Below are 17847 nucleotides of genomic sequence, written 5' to 3'. Positions count from 1 at the left end.
ATTACATTATAAGTATTCCTGGGAAGTAAAAATGTATTCTTTGTAGCTAATGAATCAAGTAGTTAGTCTTTGTAGCTAATTAATCAAAAAGTTAATTATGATTATGATCACAAACGTTAATACTAATATGATAGTGGTATACTGATACATTAAAAATAATTTGTTGTAAATTGATAGAAAATATTTTTAAAGAAAGGAATAAGGGTCATATAAGAAATTTGGAGAAAATATTCAAACTCTTCTAATATCAACATATTTTTTTTGAAGAAAAAAGGGAAAACAGACTATAATATGGTAAAATATACCAGAACAGTAGGGTACTTTGTTGTGCCAGAAAGGAAGAATTCCATCAAAGATTAATTGGGATCAAAGATTCAATTGTTAGAAAATGAAAAAGCGTCTGTCTACAATTAAATGATACAAATAAAAATGAAAGAGGATAAAGAAGGAAACTAAAACTGCATTGGCTACTATTGGAGGTAATAAGAATACGAAGTCTTTGCTTAGAAATTTGGCAGTTATGTGAAAAAAACCTAAGCATTTGCCCCCATTTTCCTGTAAGAATTATTTGTCAGCGCGGCAAAATAATTTAGTTGATTAGGAAAAGTCTTCTTTACAGAAAAATTTCATCTAATGTGGAAGAAATGTTCAAATTAGAAAATCACCATTTTGGCTTTAACTTTGACCATGAACAGATATATCATTGGGTGAAATGTTAATGGGAATTTTACAACGAGTGGGTCAGGCTTTCCATATTAGAAACTACCAATTTATCTTGATTTTCATAGATTAGATGTTAGATTCCTCTTGATATGATGCAATATGAAATATATAGTAAGTCCTGAGCTGAAATATGGTTACAACAGTATTATCAAGCTTTTAGAATTCACTTTCAATTTATAGTAAATACTAGAACCAAATAGCAATTAAAAATATAGGGAAGCAAACAGGCAAATCTACAATGTAAAATATTCCAGAGAATACCTGACCCAATCTCTTTAACAAGTCAGAAGCATGGACCTTTGCTCCTTGTGTTACTCCTGTCGTTATATTAGGAAAAGGAGATTATTTGGGTGGGCCTAGCATAGTCTCACAAACCACTTAAAAGAATGTTCTCTGGTCCAGAGCAGAGGGAAAAGTCAGAGGGAGTTAAAGTTGAGAGGAATCCAAGAGAGGGATTCATGCCCGTGGTGATCATGGTGATGTGAGAGCCCAGGAGAGGGCGTCTGAAGAAACTCAGAGCAAGACACCATGAGTGGCTGAGAAAATGAGAGTCCACACTGATTGACAGTCAGGAAATGAAACCTGATCCTACAAACACAAGGTACTATATTTTGCCAATAACCTGAATGAGCTGGGAAGTGGGTTCTTCCTGAAATCCTCAGGTGGGGCAACAGCCAGTCTACACCTTGAGTATGAGAGTCTGAGTAGCCATACAGATTTTTGCCGTTTAGAAACGGAGACACACAAAAAATGACAAATGGGACTTAATTAAACTAAAGAGTTTCTGCATAGCAAAAACTATCAACAGGGTAAACACATAACCTCTAGAATGGGATAAATTTTTTGCAAACTGTGTATCTGACAAAGGTCTAATATCTAGAATCCATAAGGAACTTAAATTTAAAAATACCAACAACCCCACTAAAAAGTGAGCAAAGGACATGAACACTTTTCAAAAGAAGATATTCATGTGGCTAACAAGCATATAAAAAAATGCTCAACATCACTAACCATTAGAGAAATGCAAATCAAAACTACAATGAGATACCGTCTCACACCAGTTAGAAGAGCTATGATTAAAAAGTCAAAGAATAATAGATACTGGAGAGGTTGCACAGAAAAGAGAACACTTATACACTGCCAGTGGGAATGTACATTAGTTTAGCCATTGTGGAATACAGTGTGGCAATTCCTCAAAGAACTTTAAAAAAAATTACCATTCGAGGGCACAGCTGAAGACCAACAGGGGAAGTAGCGGGAGCCGGTGCAGACACGAACGACTCTGTCTGACAGCTTTGGGGAGAGCCGTGGATCTCCCAACGCGGAGGTTGAGATCTGAGAACGGACAGACTGCCTGCTCAGGTGTGTCTCTGACCCCTGAGTAGCCTAGCTGGGAGAAATCCCCCACTAGGGGCAGTCTGACACCCCACACCTCACAGGGTGGAGTACACCCCTGAGAGGAAACTTCCAAAGGAAGAATCAGACAGGTACACTCGCTGTTCAGCAATATTCTATCTTCGGCAACCTCTGCTGCTGTTACCCAGGCAAACAGGGTCTGGAGTGGACCTCAAGCAATCTCCAACAGACCAACAGACAGTCCTTCTGACTGTCAGAAGGAAAACTATCAAACAGGAAGGACGCCTATACCAAAACCCCATCAGTACGTCACCACCATCAAAGACCAGAGACAGATAAAACCACAAAGATGGGGAAGAAGCAGGGCAGAAAAGCTGGAAATTCAAAAAATAAGAGCGCCTCTCCCCCTGCGAAGGAGCGCAGCCCATCGCCAGCAACGGATCAAAGCTGGTCAGAGAATGACTTGGACGAGAGGAGAGAAGAAGGCTTCAGTCCATCAAACTTATCAGAGCTAAAGGAGGAATTACGTACCCAGCGCAAAGAAACTAAAAATCTTGAAAAAAGAGTGGAAGAATTGACAGCTAGACTAATTAATGCAGAGAAGATCATAAACGAAATGACAGAGATGAAAACCATGACACGAGAAATACGTGACAAATGCACAAGCTTCAGTAACCGACTCGATCAACTGGAAGAAAGAGTATCAGCGATTGAAGATCAAATGAATGAAATGAAGCGAGAAGAGAAACCAAAAGAAAAAAGAAGAAAAAGAAATGAGCAAAGCCTGCAAGAAGTATGGGATTACGTAAAAAGACCAAATCTACGTCTGATTGGGGTGCCTGAAAGTGAGGGGGAAAATGGAACCAAGTTGGAAAACACTCTTCAGGATATCATCCAGGAGAACTTCCCCAACCTAGTAGGGCAGGCCAACATTCAAATTCAGGAAATACAGAGAACGCCACAAAGATACTCCTCCAGAAGAGCAACTCCAAGACACATCATTGCCAGATTCACCAAAGTTGAAATGAAGGAAAAAATCTTAAGGGCAGCCAGAGAGAAAGGTCGGGTAACCCACAAAGGGAAGCCCATCAGACTGACAGCAGATCTCTCGGCAGAAACTCTACAAGCCAGAAGAGAGTGGGGGCCAATATTCAACGTTCTTAAAGAAAAGAATTTTAAACCTAGAATTTCATATCCAGCCAAACTAAGTTTCATAAGTGAAGGAGAAATAAAATCCTTTACAGATAAGCAAATGCTTAGAGATTTTGTCACCACCAGGCCTGCCTTACAAGAGACCCTGAAGGAAGCCCTAAACATGGAAAGGAACAACCGGTACCAGCCATCACAAAAACATGCCAAAATGTAAAGACCATCGAGGCTAGGAAGAAACTGCATCGACTAACGAGCAAAATAACCAGTTAATATCATAATGGCAGGATCAAGTTCACACATAACAATATTAACCTTAAATGTTAATGGACTAAATGGTCCAATTAAAAGACACAGACTGGCAAACTGGATAAAGAGTCAAGACCCATCAGTCTGCTGTATTCAGGAGACCCATCTCACATGCAGAGACATACATAGGCTCAAAATAAAGGGATGGAGGAAGATCTACCAAGCAAATGGAGAACAAAAAAAAGCAGGGGTTGCAATCCTAGTCTCTGATAAAACAGACTTTAAACCATCAAAGATCAAAAGAGACAAAGAAGGCCATTACATAATGGTAAAGGGATCAATTCAACAGGAAGAGCTAACTCTCCTAAATATATATGCACCCAATACAGGAGCACCCAGATTCATAAAGCAAGTCCTTAGAGACTTACAAAGAGACTTAGACTCCCATACAATAATAATGGGAGACTTCAACACTCCGCTGTCAACATTAGACAGATCAACGAGACAGAAAGTTAACAAGGATATCCAGGAATTGAACTCATCTCTGCACCAAGCGGACCTAATAGACATCTATAGAACTCTCCACCCCAAATCAACAGAATATACATTCTTCTCAGCACCACATCGCACTTATTCCAAAATTGACCACATAATTGGAAGTAAAGCACTCCTCAGCAAATGTAAAAGAACAGAAATTATAACAAACTGTCTCTCAGACCACAGTGCAATCAAACTAGAACTCAGGACTAAGACACTCAATCAAAACCGCTCAACTACATGGAAACTGAACAACCTGCTCCTGAATGACTACTGGGTACATAACGAAATGAAAGCGGAAATAAAGATGTTCTTTGAAACCAATGAGAACAAAGATACAACATACCAGAATCTCTGGGACACATTTAAAGCAGTGTGTAGAGGGAAATTTATAGCACTAAATGCCCACAAGAGAAAGCAGGAAAGATCTAAAATTGACACTCTAACATCACAATTAAAAGAACTAGAGAGGCAAGAGCAAACACATTCAAAAGCTAGCAGAAGGCAAGAAATAACTAAGATCAGAGCCGAACTGAAGGAGATAGAGACACAAAAAACCCTCCAAAAAATCAATGAATCCAGGACTTGGTTTTTTTGAAAAGATCAACAAAATTGACAGACCGCTAGCAAGGCTAATAAAGAAGAAAAGAGAGAGGAATCAAATAGATGCAATAAAAAATGATAAAGGGGATATCACCACTGACCCCACAGAAATACAAACTACCATCAGAGAATACTATAAACGCCTCTACGCAAATCAACTAGAAAATCTAGAAGAAATGGATAAATTCCTGGACACTTACACTCTCCCAAGGCTAAACCAGGAAGAAGTTGAATCCCTGAATAGACCAATAGTAGGCTCTGAAATTGAGGCAACAATTAATAGCCTACCCACCAAAAAAGGTCCAGGACCAGATGGATTCACAGCTGAATTCTACCACAGGTACAAGGAGGAGCTGGTACCATTCCTTCTGAAACTATTCCAATCAATAGAAAAAGAGGGAATCCTCCCTAACTCATTTTATGAGGCCAACATCATCCTGATACCAAAGCCTGGCAGAGACACATCAAAAAAAGAGAATTTTAGACCAATATCCCTGATGAACATTGATGCAAAAATTCTCAATAAAATACTGGCAAACCGGATTCAGCAGCACATCAAAAAGCTTATCCACCATGATCAAGTGGGCTTCATCCCTGGGATGCAAGGCTGGTTCAACATTCGCAAATCAATAAACGTAATCCAGCATATAAACAGAACCAAAGACAAGAACCACATGATTGTCTCAATAGATGCAGAAAAGGCTTTTGACAAAATTCAACAGCCCTTCATGCTAAAAACGCTCAATAAATTCGGTATTGATGGAACGTACCTCAAAATAATAAGAGCTATTTATGACAAACCCACAGCTAATATCATACTGAATGGGCAAAAACTGGAAAAATTCCCTTTGAAAACTGGCACAAGACAGGGATGCCCTCTCTCACCACTCCTATTCAACATAGTGTTGGAAGTTCTGGCTAGGGCAATCAGGCAAGAGAAAGAAATCAAGGGTATCCAGTTAGGAAAAGAAGAAGTCAAATTGTCCCTGTTTGCAGATGACATGATTGTATATTTAGAAAACCCCATCGTCTCAGCCCAAAATCTCCTTAAGCTGATAAGCAACTTCAGCAAAGTCTCAGGATACAAAATTAATGTGCAAAAATCACAAGCATTCTTATACACCAGTAACAGACAAGCAGAGAGCCAAATCAGGAATGAACTTCCATTCACAATTGCTTCAAAGAGAATAAAATACCTAGGAATCCAGCTTACAAGGGATGTAAAGGACCTCTTCAAGGAGAACTACAAACCACTGCTCAGTGAAATCAAAGAGGACACAAACAAATGGAAGAACATACCATGCTCATGGATAGGAAGAATCAATATCGTGAAAATGGCCATACTGCCCAAGGTTATTTATAGATTCAGTGCCATCCCCATCAAGCTACCAATGAGTTTCTTCACAGAATTGGAAAAAACTGCTTTAAAGTTCATATGGAACCAAAAAAGAGCCCGCATTGCCAAGACAATCCTAAGTCAAAAGGACAAAGCTGGAGGCGTCATGCTACCTGACTTCAAACTATACTACAAGGCTACAGTAACCAAAACAGCATGGTACTGGTACCAAAACAGAGATATAGATCAATGGAACAGAACAGAGTCCTCAGAAATAATACCACACATCTACAGCCATCTGATCTTTGACAAACCTGAGAGAAACAAGAAATGGGGAAAGGATTCCCTATTTAATAAATGGTGCTGGGAAAATTGGCTAGCCATAAGTAGAAAGCTGAAACTGGATCCTTTCCTTACCCCTTATACGAAGATTAATTCAAGATGGATTAGAGACTTAAATGTTAGACCTAATACCATAAAAATCCTAGAAGAAAATCTAGGTAGTACTACCATTCAGGACATAGGCATGGGTAAGGACTTCATGTCTAAAACACCAAAAGCAATGGCAGCAAAAGCCAAAATTGACAAATGGGATCTAATTAAACTAAAGAGCTTCTGCACAGCAAAAGAAACTACCATCAGAGTGAACAGGCAACCTACAGAATGGGAGAAAATTTTTGCAACCTACTCATCTGACAAAGGGCTAATATCCAGAATCTACAAAGAACTCAAACAAATATACGAGAAAAAAACAACCCCATCAAAAAGTGGGGAAAGGATATGAACAGACATTTCTCAAAAGAAGATATTCATACAGCCAACAGACACATGAAAAAATGCTCATCATCACTCGCCATCAGAGAAATGCAAATCAAAACCACAATGAGATACCATCTCACACCAGTTAGAATGGCAATCATTAAGAAGTCAGGAAACAACAGGTGTTGGAGAGGATGTGGAGAAATAGGAACACTTTTACACTGTTGGTGGGATTGTAAACTAGTTCAACCATTATGGAAAACAGTATGGCAATTCCTCAAGGATCTAGAACTAGATGTACCATATGACCCAGCCATCCCACTACTGGGTATATACCCAAAGGATTATAAATTATTCTACTACAAAGACACATGTACACGTATGTTTATTGCGGCACTATTCACAATAGCAAAGACTTGGAATCAACCCAAATGTCCATCTGTGACAGACTGGATTAAGAAAATGTGGCACATATACACCATGGAATACTATGCAGCCATAAAAAAGGATGAGTTTGCGTCCTTTGTAGGGACATGGATGCAGCTGGAAACCATCATTCTTAGCAAACTATCACAAGAACAGAAAACCAAACACCACATGTTCTCACTCATAGGTGGGAACTGAACAATGAGATCACTTGGACTCGGGAAGGGGAACATCACGCACAGGGGCCTATCATGGGGAGGGGGGAGGGGGGAGGAGGGAGGGCTTGCATTGGGGAGTTATACAAGATATAAATGATGAATTGATGGGTGCTGACGAGTTGATGGGTGCAGCACACCAACATGGCATAAGTATACATATGTAACAAACCTGCACGTTATGCACATGTACCCTAGAACTTAAAGTATAATAAAAAAAAAAATAAAATAAAAGAGCATTAAACATTAAAAAAAAAAAAAAAATTACCATTCAACCCAGCAATCTCATTACTGTTTATATACCCAGAAGAATATAAATAGTTCTGCCATAAAGACATACATGTATATGTTCATTGCAGCACTATTTACAGCAAAGACATGGAATCTACCTAAACGCCCATCAATGATAGACTAGAAAAATAAAATGTGATATATACTATGAAATACTAAGCAGCCATAAAAAAATGAGATCATGTCCTTCATGTCCTTTGCAGCAACATGGATGGAGCTAGAGGCCGTTATCCTAAGCAAACTAATGGAGGAATGGAAAACCAAATATCACATGTTCTCACTTATAAGTGGTAGCTAAACAAGGAGATCACACAGACACAAAAGGGAACGACAGACACTGGGGCCTACTTTTGAGGGTGGGAGGAGGGAGAGGATCAGAAAAAATACCTATAGAGTACTCTGCTTGTTGCCTGGGTGATGAAATAATCTGTATGCCAAATTCTCATGACACACAGTTTACCTATATAACAAGCACATGTACCCCTGAACCTCAAATAAAAGTTAAAAAAAAAAAACAAATAAAACAATATGTATTTTTTTAAGCCACTAAATTTGTGATAATTTGTCACCTGGCAATAAATAATACAGTAATATTAATTTTGTTAGTGCACTAATAGCACTATCATTTAAGAAAATGCCCTTCTAATTAAAGATTCATACCAAATACCTAGGGGTGGAATGGCAGGATATTGCTTAAAAATACTTCAACATAAGGAAAAGTAACTACTTTAATTAAATGCCATTTATTAAGCTATGTTGGCCTAAAGCAAGTCATGCTTTCCATTGTAAGTGTCACAAGCTATCCTTTATATTTTCCATCGTATCCATTTACCTGATATAAAGATCAAGCCCTTTAGTCATTTAAATCACTTTCCCGATCTATTGTTGGCCAGTTATTCTAACTTTGTATTTCCCTGGCAATCTCATTTACAGAGTCCCTTAGTAAACAAGAATGTAACTCATTTAAGACAAGAGATGTAAACTCATTTAAAGTAGCAACAGTAAGCTCCGTTGTAATTTTCTCAGCTATCCGGGGTTTTAATTCCTTTTTCAAATATTTATTTTACTCTCCCAGTTATCATTTTAGGACACTTTCCTTATCAGAGAAGATACAAACAAAATGGGGACAAAATCATTCCTTTTTTTTCCTCTGTCAGTTAACAATCCTGCTTTTCCAGAAGGCTTTCTTTGCTAAAATGTCCATTTGGTTGCAGAAGTGTTACTTTTTGCAGCTCTGTGCTATTTGCTTCTTATATAGCTATTATGGCTCCTATCTACTTTTGTCCTGTTATTTACAGCTTTGTTGGTACAAAGTGCCTTTATGTACTTATTCGAGAATTCAACTTCCCTGGATACATTGGTAATGCCCTCAACATTAGATATTTATTAAAGAACTGTTGTTTCAGGAACAGCACTGGGTGCTGGAGACAGTAATTAAGCTAGAGATACAAGCCAGTCCTCAAAGAGCTTATAGAAACTTGTAAACTGAAGGAAACAAGCAATGGCCTTAGGAACATGTGAATATTAGGACTTCTGATTAGACAGAAGGTTCAATGAGGATCTAAGACTTGTACATCCTTTCAACATGAGCTAGACACCATGAGCTGTTCTATGTACTAAAGACATAGTTGAAAATTTTTAAAAAGGCAAAAAAGATCTCATTAAATACCACTCCTTCATGCTCATTATGAGATAGCTAATATTGCAATTTCAGAATTTTATGATTAATGTATTACAAACTCTATTGATCTATCTTTCCAAATCAGATTGTGAAATCTGATGGATCACCTATCTGAAGGTTTTCAAGTTCTGTTTCCTGAAAGTCTTAGTATCCACAAGGGAAAAATGAGTGGGAAGTACTGTGAAGAGTAGATAGTTGGGAACTAAGCTTTCCTTTCTCACCTTGCCTGCTCATTTTGTATTTATTTTATTTAAATTTTTATTTTTTAAAAAAATGATAAATTATTTATAATAGACCATGCAATATACTCAAAATATTGTCATTTTAATATATGATCCATATGTAATTGTTTATGAAATATATGTTTTGATGCTAAAACTTTGAAACACATTCTGTATTTTACCTTCCCAGCACATCTCAGTTCAGACCAGCCACATCCCATGTACTCAGTAGCCACACACGACCAGTGGCTTCCACATAAAAGTGCAGTTCTGAGGACGCTGACTCCCCTGGCCTTTTCTTCCAGAGGCGAGGGAACAGCTCCTTCCTACCAACGTCTCTCCTCAGGCCCATGGTTGGGAGAGGTAGTGCCCCTAGAGAGAGCAGGAGGCTGCAAGCAGGAAGTATCCACAGGTAGACCACTGCTGCCCACCTGCTACCCATCTTTCTTTCGGAGATAAGACGGTGAAAAAATGACAGTGTGCCCCAGGAGGATGGAATCCCATGTTTTCAGATCTGTCCACAGCCTCGACCTCCAACAGTTAGATACGGAGGCAACAGATTAAAGACAAACTTATTATGTTGAAATTTGGACTTTGACCTTAATGGTCAAACTGTGGTTGTCTGTTTCCTTCTGTGGTATGAGGGATTGTGTGAATTTAAACACCAATCACATGCATACATGCCTACATGCATTTCTGTATAATTCAACACCATCTAACAAGAGATCCAAGTTTAAAGGGAAAAGAAAATCAGAACCTATAGGGTATCTACTGTTCGCAGGTAGCTAGGAATCAATCTTTCTTTGAATCCTGGCATCCTGTCTGTAGCAGGCATATGAGTGTGTTAGTGCATAACAAACCATATGTTAGTGTGTCTGGAATTGGTGGGTTCTTGGTCTCACCGACTTCAAGAATGAAACCACGGACCCTCGCAGTGAGAGTTACAGTTCTTAAAGATGGTGTGTTTGGAGTTTGTTCCTTCAGACGTTCAGATGTGTCTGGAGCTTTTTCCTTCTGGTGGGTTCATGGTCTCGCTATCAGGAGTAAAGCTGCACACCTTCGTGGTGAGTGTTACAGCTCTTAAAGGCAGCGCGTCTGGAGTCATTCATTCTTCCCAGTGGGTTTGTCGTCTCCTTGGCTTCAGGAGTGAAGCTGCAGACCTTCCCAGTGAGTGTTACAGCTCATAAAGGCAGCGTGGACTCAAAGAGTGAGCAGCAGCAAGATTTATTGCAAAGAACGACAAATAGAGCTTCCACAGTGTGGAAGGGGACCTGAGCAGATTGCCACTGCTGGCTCCTGCAGCCTGCTTTTATTCCCTTATTTGACCCTACCCACATCCTGCTGATTGGTTTATTTTACAGAGAGCTGATTGGTCCATTTTGACAGAGTGCTGATTGGTGCGTTTACAATCCTTGAGCTAGACAGAGTCACAGAGTGCTAGTTAGCTTAGATACAGAGATAGCTAGATACAGAGTACCAATTGGTGTATTCACAAACCTTGAGCTAGACAGAGTACTGATTGGTGTGTTTACAAACCCTGAGCTAGACACAGAGTCACAGAGTGCTAGTCCTCCAACACTCTTGTGACCTAGAAGGACATGAGGTGCCAGAGCCGGCCTAAATTTTAAGTATTATTAAATGAAAACATAAACATTTCATCTTTATAAAAACTGGCTGTGTTTTACCATTGTAGAAACAATGCTAGCATTGTATAAGAATAAATTTTATGGTTCCCAGACCCATTTTGTTAAAATAAACTTGACTATCAAAAAAAATCTTGAAGATATGTTTTAGGTTGTAGATGTCAAAGGTAACAGGATATTAGTTCTTTCTACGTGTACAGGTATGTTTGTATGTGAGTGTGGTGAGAATATTGACAAGGACATTTGAACAGTAAATGAATTTGATTGCTCAATTCAAGTTATTAAGTAGTGATTATGTGCTAAGTGCTACATGAATGTGGGGAATAGTCAAGTGTTCTATTCAAAGTGATTAGCTACTGTATAATATAAATTATGTACATTGATGTATAAAAATCAGGCAATATTTTATTTTTCAAGTAAGCAAAAATTATACATTTGCATATGTACATGTGTGTGTGTGCACATGCATATTGCTGATTTCAATTCGATTTTTGTTGAGGATTTTGACATCTCTGTTCCTGGAGAAAACTGGCTTGTAGTTTTATGAACCTTTGATATATTTGCCTGTTTTGGTATTGCAGTGATTCTAGCCTCTTAAAATACATTGGGAAATGCTTCCTCCTCTATTTTTCTGTTTTTTTTTTTATAAGATTGGTATTGCATCTCCTGTAAATATTTGATAAAATTCATCAGATAATTCATTTGTCTCTAGAGTTTTCCTAAGAATTAAAATTTTTTTTTGTAGCTATAGGACTAAGGTATCTCTTTCTTCCTGACTGAACCTTGAAGGAATTTGTGTCTTTCAAAGAATTAGTTCATTTCATCTAAGTCATTTAATTTATTATAAAGTTGTTTATAATATTTATCATTCAACTTTATTTCATTGTTTTACTGTTTTCCTGTTCTATTTTATTGATTTACTTTATTTCTCTCTTCCTTTATACAACTTTGTAGACATATATATATAATATGTAAATACATATAAAATACATAATATATTTTATATATGAAATACATAGTATAATATATTATATATTGCATGCATATTATACATTATATAGTACATGTAATATATAGTACGTGTATATATTACATATTATATATTATAATATATACATGTACTATTTATTACATGTACTATATAATATGTACATGTACTATATATTATACTATGTATTTCATATATAAATATATATATATTTTTACAAGATTGGTATTGCTTCTCCTGTAAAAATTTGATAAAATTCATTGGATAATTCATTTGTCCCTAGAGTTTTCCTAAGAATTAAAATTCTTTGTAGATATAGATATGCATCTAAAAAGGTACATATAGTACTTGTAACATATTTATATATTATTAATACATGTAACATATAAATATGTTACATGTACTATATCTTTAAATAATATATAATAGATATTTTATATAATATATAAAATAAATTTTATATATTTTTAAAAATATATTTTATATAATATATAATTTATATAATATATATAATTTATATAATATATGATATATAATATATTAGATATACTATGTGTATCATTTTAGATACATATATATAGTATATTACAATATGTAATACATATGACATGTATATACATATACACATACGACACGTGTATATTAATATAGTAATATAGTAATATAATATTAATATAGTAATATATTAATATAGTAATATAATATTAATATTAATATATTATTAATATATTATTAATATTATATTAATATTATATTACTATATTAATATATATGTGTCATATGTATATATGTATTGTATATTGTAATATACTATATATTATATACATGTGCTATATATTATACTATGTATTTCATATGTAACAAAAATACTACATATTCATATATGTATATTCATATATGTATATTCATATAAATATATTACATATTGTATATTACATATTATATACATGAAATATATATTTTTTGTATATATAGAGTGTCTTTATTTTGTACCCACCTATTTCCTATTTCCGATATGTTTTATTTTTTATATATCAGAGTGACCATCTGGTGTCATTTTTCTTCATCCTGAAAACCTACTTCTAGCATTCTTTTCTATAGTGTGGGTCTACTAGAAATATCTTTTTTCCCATTTTTATTCATATTAAAAATACTTTCATTAATCTTCATTTCCACTGGATATCAAATTATTGGCTGATTTTTTGTTGTTATTCAGCACTTTGAATAGTTTTGAAGTAGAGGACAACAGATTAGGATGTCATTATTTTCTTATAATAAGTTGTTTTTCTCTTGCCACTGTCAATATTTTCTTTTTATATTTAGCTTTTAGCTCTTTGACTATGATGTGACTAAGTGTGTGTGTGTGTGTGTGTGTGTGTCTGTTTGGATGTATGTATATTTATCTTACATGAGGATAATGGAACTTCTTGCATCAGTTAGCAACGTAATGTTTTCCACTTAGCAAATTAGCAACTATTATTTCTTTAAAAGTGTTTTTCACTTCTCTTTCTATACTGTCCTGATAGGACTCCACTTAGGTGTTTTATTAATGTTTCAATAGTTTCCAACAGGTCTATGAAACTTGACTCATTTTTAAAAATCTTCTTTCTATTTGTTCATTAAATTGGCTAATTTCTATTGATCTATCTTCATGTTCACTGATTATTCTGTCATTTAAATTTGCTGTTTATGATTTTTTCCTGCCAGATATTGTACTTTCATCTCTAAAATTTTTCATTTTGTTTTTATAGTTTCAGTTTCTCTGTTAGATTCCTTATTAGTTTGCTCATTAACAGTATTTTCCTTTGGTTCTTTTAACATATTGATAAAGTCTGTCCCGAAGTGTTTACTGTATCTAACAGTTGGATACAGTATTAGTCTGTTTTCATAGTTTGTGGTATTTTCCTAAATATGGATAATGCTTTTATATTTTTTGAATGTCTAGTCATTTACTAATTGTTAATTGAAAACTGGACTGTGTAGAAAACACATTGCAGTAATTGAATTCAGTGGTGCCCTTTGGAGGAGTTTTTAATTTTTTAGAAGGCAGCCATCTTATTTTGATGCACATTGTAAAAGCTCTTCCTCCCCACCCTCTTCCCCCATCTGTGGAAGGGTTGGTCTCTGCTCAGTGCTCTTAGTTTCCTTGTCTTGCTCTGCTAGCCTGCTCCCTGGGGGATCTCTTCTGTGTCTGGATGCTTCAGTGGTGAGCCATAAATTGGTCAGAGTTCATACTTAACATGTTGAAACTTGCCTCTTGTGTGATTTCCTTGCTTCTGGATGACCTCCCCAGAGGCCCAGTTGCTTTACCAGCTCAGTCCTTTTTATCTTAATCTAGAACCTCTTCATATCTTTGTTGCCTGAGCTGTGTGCTGATTGGGGATCTCAGTGGGTACAAAACTTGCATACCTAACCAGAAACACGCCTGTCTCTTTAAGGGGTTGACTATCCTGTCTTTTTGCCTTCCTTATTGCGATGCTCTCTGAGTTTCCTGTGCAAATATGTGTTTTAACATTCAGCCAGGAAGATTATGATGAGGGGTGGAAGGTTGAGGTGGAAATGGAAGAGTGGCTGGGGTTGTACTAAGATTTTTAACCTCACCTCTTCTGAGATTTTCTTGCTTCTAGAGTATATTCCTTAAAGATTTTATTCATCTGCTTTGATGCCACAAGCATTATCATATTCAATGTTCTATTGAAGTGATAAGACTGTAGTTTTCTAGTGTCACAGCTGAGTGAATCGTAGAATGCTCTTAGGCTAAACAGATATAAACCCACAGTTCTTAACAAAACAAAATGTCTTTTGTTTCTTACTATTTTGATGATTTTCTATTGCCTTCAGATTCTGTTATTAATGTAACTGCTCAAGTTTTATAATTATCATCTGATGGATGAATTGGCAGAACTCTTTATGCCGCCATTATTGCAAAAACTGCTCTAATTTTTTAAAACCTGAGCCACGTTTTTTTTAAAAAGTGATGTGTTTTATGGAGTCTTAGATTTTAATCTGAAGAATGACTGCATTGCTACTAGATTTCCACAGTTTATTCAGGATTTATATTTATAGATCTATAGTTAAAATACTTTTCTAACACTGAAAACTTCTCATGTTTTTTTCATTGTATAATAATGACATAAATACTTTTAATGACTAAATTTAAATACATTCTGAAGCAATACATTTTCATAGGGTTAAAATTGTAATTTTCTTATGTTAGATAAAGACTTTCCAAAATTAGCAAAGACAAGTAGAAAAACCCAGGAAAGTAAAAATTTAAAAAATTATGTAAAATTATATATCAGATCATCATATATCATTTCATCATCATCCCTTATCTGAAATCACTGGGACCAATTATTTTTCAAAATTCTGTACGTTTTTTACTTTAGAAAGGTAGTCTTCTTATTTAGCATGTCAAGAAGTGATTAGGGCAGCATACCATAATAAAACATTAATATTTCTGTTGTTAAATGTTAAATGTTAATTTACATTAACAAACAATGATGACTATATATAAGTTCATGTCAGAACTTTTCAGGATTTATCACAAATGGGTTATATTAAAATTTCATTTTTGATTTTTTATTTTAGAATTGCAGATTATTTGCCTGTATATGAAAAGACATATTTATAATATGATAATCACCAAAACTACTAGGTTAGTTTCATCGAGATTTTATCTTTCTTATTATATTTTTAATTATTTTTGAGTGTTTTTATAATAGTAGATTGTGAAAAATGTATTTCTAAAATCTCTTACAAAACGTTTAATATATTGTCTTAGGACTTCTATTAAAAGCATTTTGCATTTAGACTTCATCATTCAAAAAGTTTTAACAGCATACTACTTAGATGAGGGCTCATGATCACATAGTATCTTAATCTGTTTTGTTTTGCTATCACAGAATACCACAGATTGGGTAATTTTTAAATAAAATAAATTTATATCTCACAATTCTGGAGGCTGGGAAGTTCAAGGTCAAGGGGCCCACATCTGGCAAGGGCCTTCTTGCTGATCATCCCATGGTGGAAAGAGCAAGAGAAGGAGAGAAAGCGAGAAGGGGCTACCTTCGTGTTTATAACAAGCCCACTCTCAAGAAAGTGAGCCCACTCCCGTGATAAGGACATTAATCAGTTCATGTGGACAGGGTCCTCCTGAGCTCATCACCTCTTGTTAGGCCCCCCTTTCCAACCATGTTGTATTAAAGGTGAAATTTCCAACACATAAACTGTAGGGGGCACATTCAAACCATAGCACATAGAAACAGATCATTGCCTTGTTAAGGTCCTGCTTTAATGAGTGAATAATGGTGATTGATTTATGATTTACACATCAAAGCAGCAGGTTAGCAAGGTTGGTCATTGGCATGCTGCACTTACTGGTAAAGAACATTATACGAAAAGGTAGATGTTATTGATGTGCTTGAAAGAAGTTTGCCTTTTGAATGTCTTCTAATCTTGTTCATTCTACTGATTTGCTACTTGAAACCATTTTCTCAGGCATCATGCAAAGGTAAACTTCCTTTTTTGTCTTTATTTGCCTACAAATAGCAAATTAATTAAGACTGCTTTAATAAGATTGGACAGTACCTGCTGGCATATGTTTAGTCTCTTCCATACACTTGCTAAGAAAAAAATAAGTTTTAATACTTCTTTCCTTGTTTGACTTCTTATTCCAGTAAATTCTTCAGTGCCCTTGGACTTGATTCTCATTCTTCTCTATCTCCCTGAGTGATTCATCTACATTCCTTTGAAGTTGGTAGAAGTCTGATACATGAAAGAAATAGGCAGGGTTAGGAAAGGGACAAAAAAATTAGAGCAAGAATTTTAGGCCAGGAGCTTCTGGTGCAGAAAAGGAGGGGAGGTGAACATGTTCACATGTGTTATCTTCAAATGATATTCTATCTAGACAAGTAAAAAGAATACACTTATATGTAAGTGTGGTAATATTTATATTTGATATATGGATAATACAGAAATAAAATGTTTATGAAATTATAGAAAATATATGATTTCCTGCCCTGTTGGCTAAATACCCGTTTATTGTAAAATGGAACAAGACTTTTCATTTTGGAAGTTTAGTAGCTTTGTGAAATGCTAAATTTTGTAAGATGTTTTATCTCGTAAATCAATGTGAATTTCCATGATTGTATCTCTCTTGTTGCATTCCTGATAGTAACATTTTGACACCTACACACACACACGTACCTGTGTCTGTTATTTTATGTGGAACAGAATTTTTAACTGTGAGCTATAGAATTGGAAAATTGTATGCCTATATTTTAAATGTGATTTGGGTAGAAAAATTACTGGAAGCAGAGTCTCTATCATTTCCAGCTAGACTAATGGTTACTAATACATAATATTGAAGAAATGGGGGATTGCTGACACAGGAGCTTTCTGAAGTCAAGCCTTCAGTTAGTCATTTTATTTTGATAGATAGCTACAATAGTTAACTAATATTTTGTATCGGTCATATGATTGAAATGAAATGTGTATATGTACTTGTTGCATATCCTATCCTCGTAGAGTTGAATTTCTTTCTCAGCCTGTTTACCAATCAAGACAATGAGGTTTCTTTATAATAACAAAATCTTTTTTAGCAGATAAAAGATTGTTGGTTTGTAACCTCGAGACTAAGATAAATTTGTTATACAAAACTTAATTTTT

This window comes from Rhinopithecus roxellana, chromosome 3 (genome assembly GCF_007565055.1).
Source record: "Rhinopithecus roxellana isolate Shanxi Qingling chromosome 3, ASM756505v1, whole genome shotgun sequence".
Taxonomy (NCBI): domain Eukaryota; kingdom Metazoa; phylum Chordata; class Mammalia; order Primates; family Cercopithecidae; genus Rhinopithecus; species Rhinopithecus roxellana.
Note: the sequence above shows the minus strand (reverse complement) of the source record.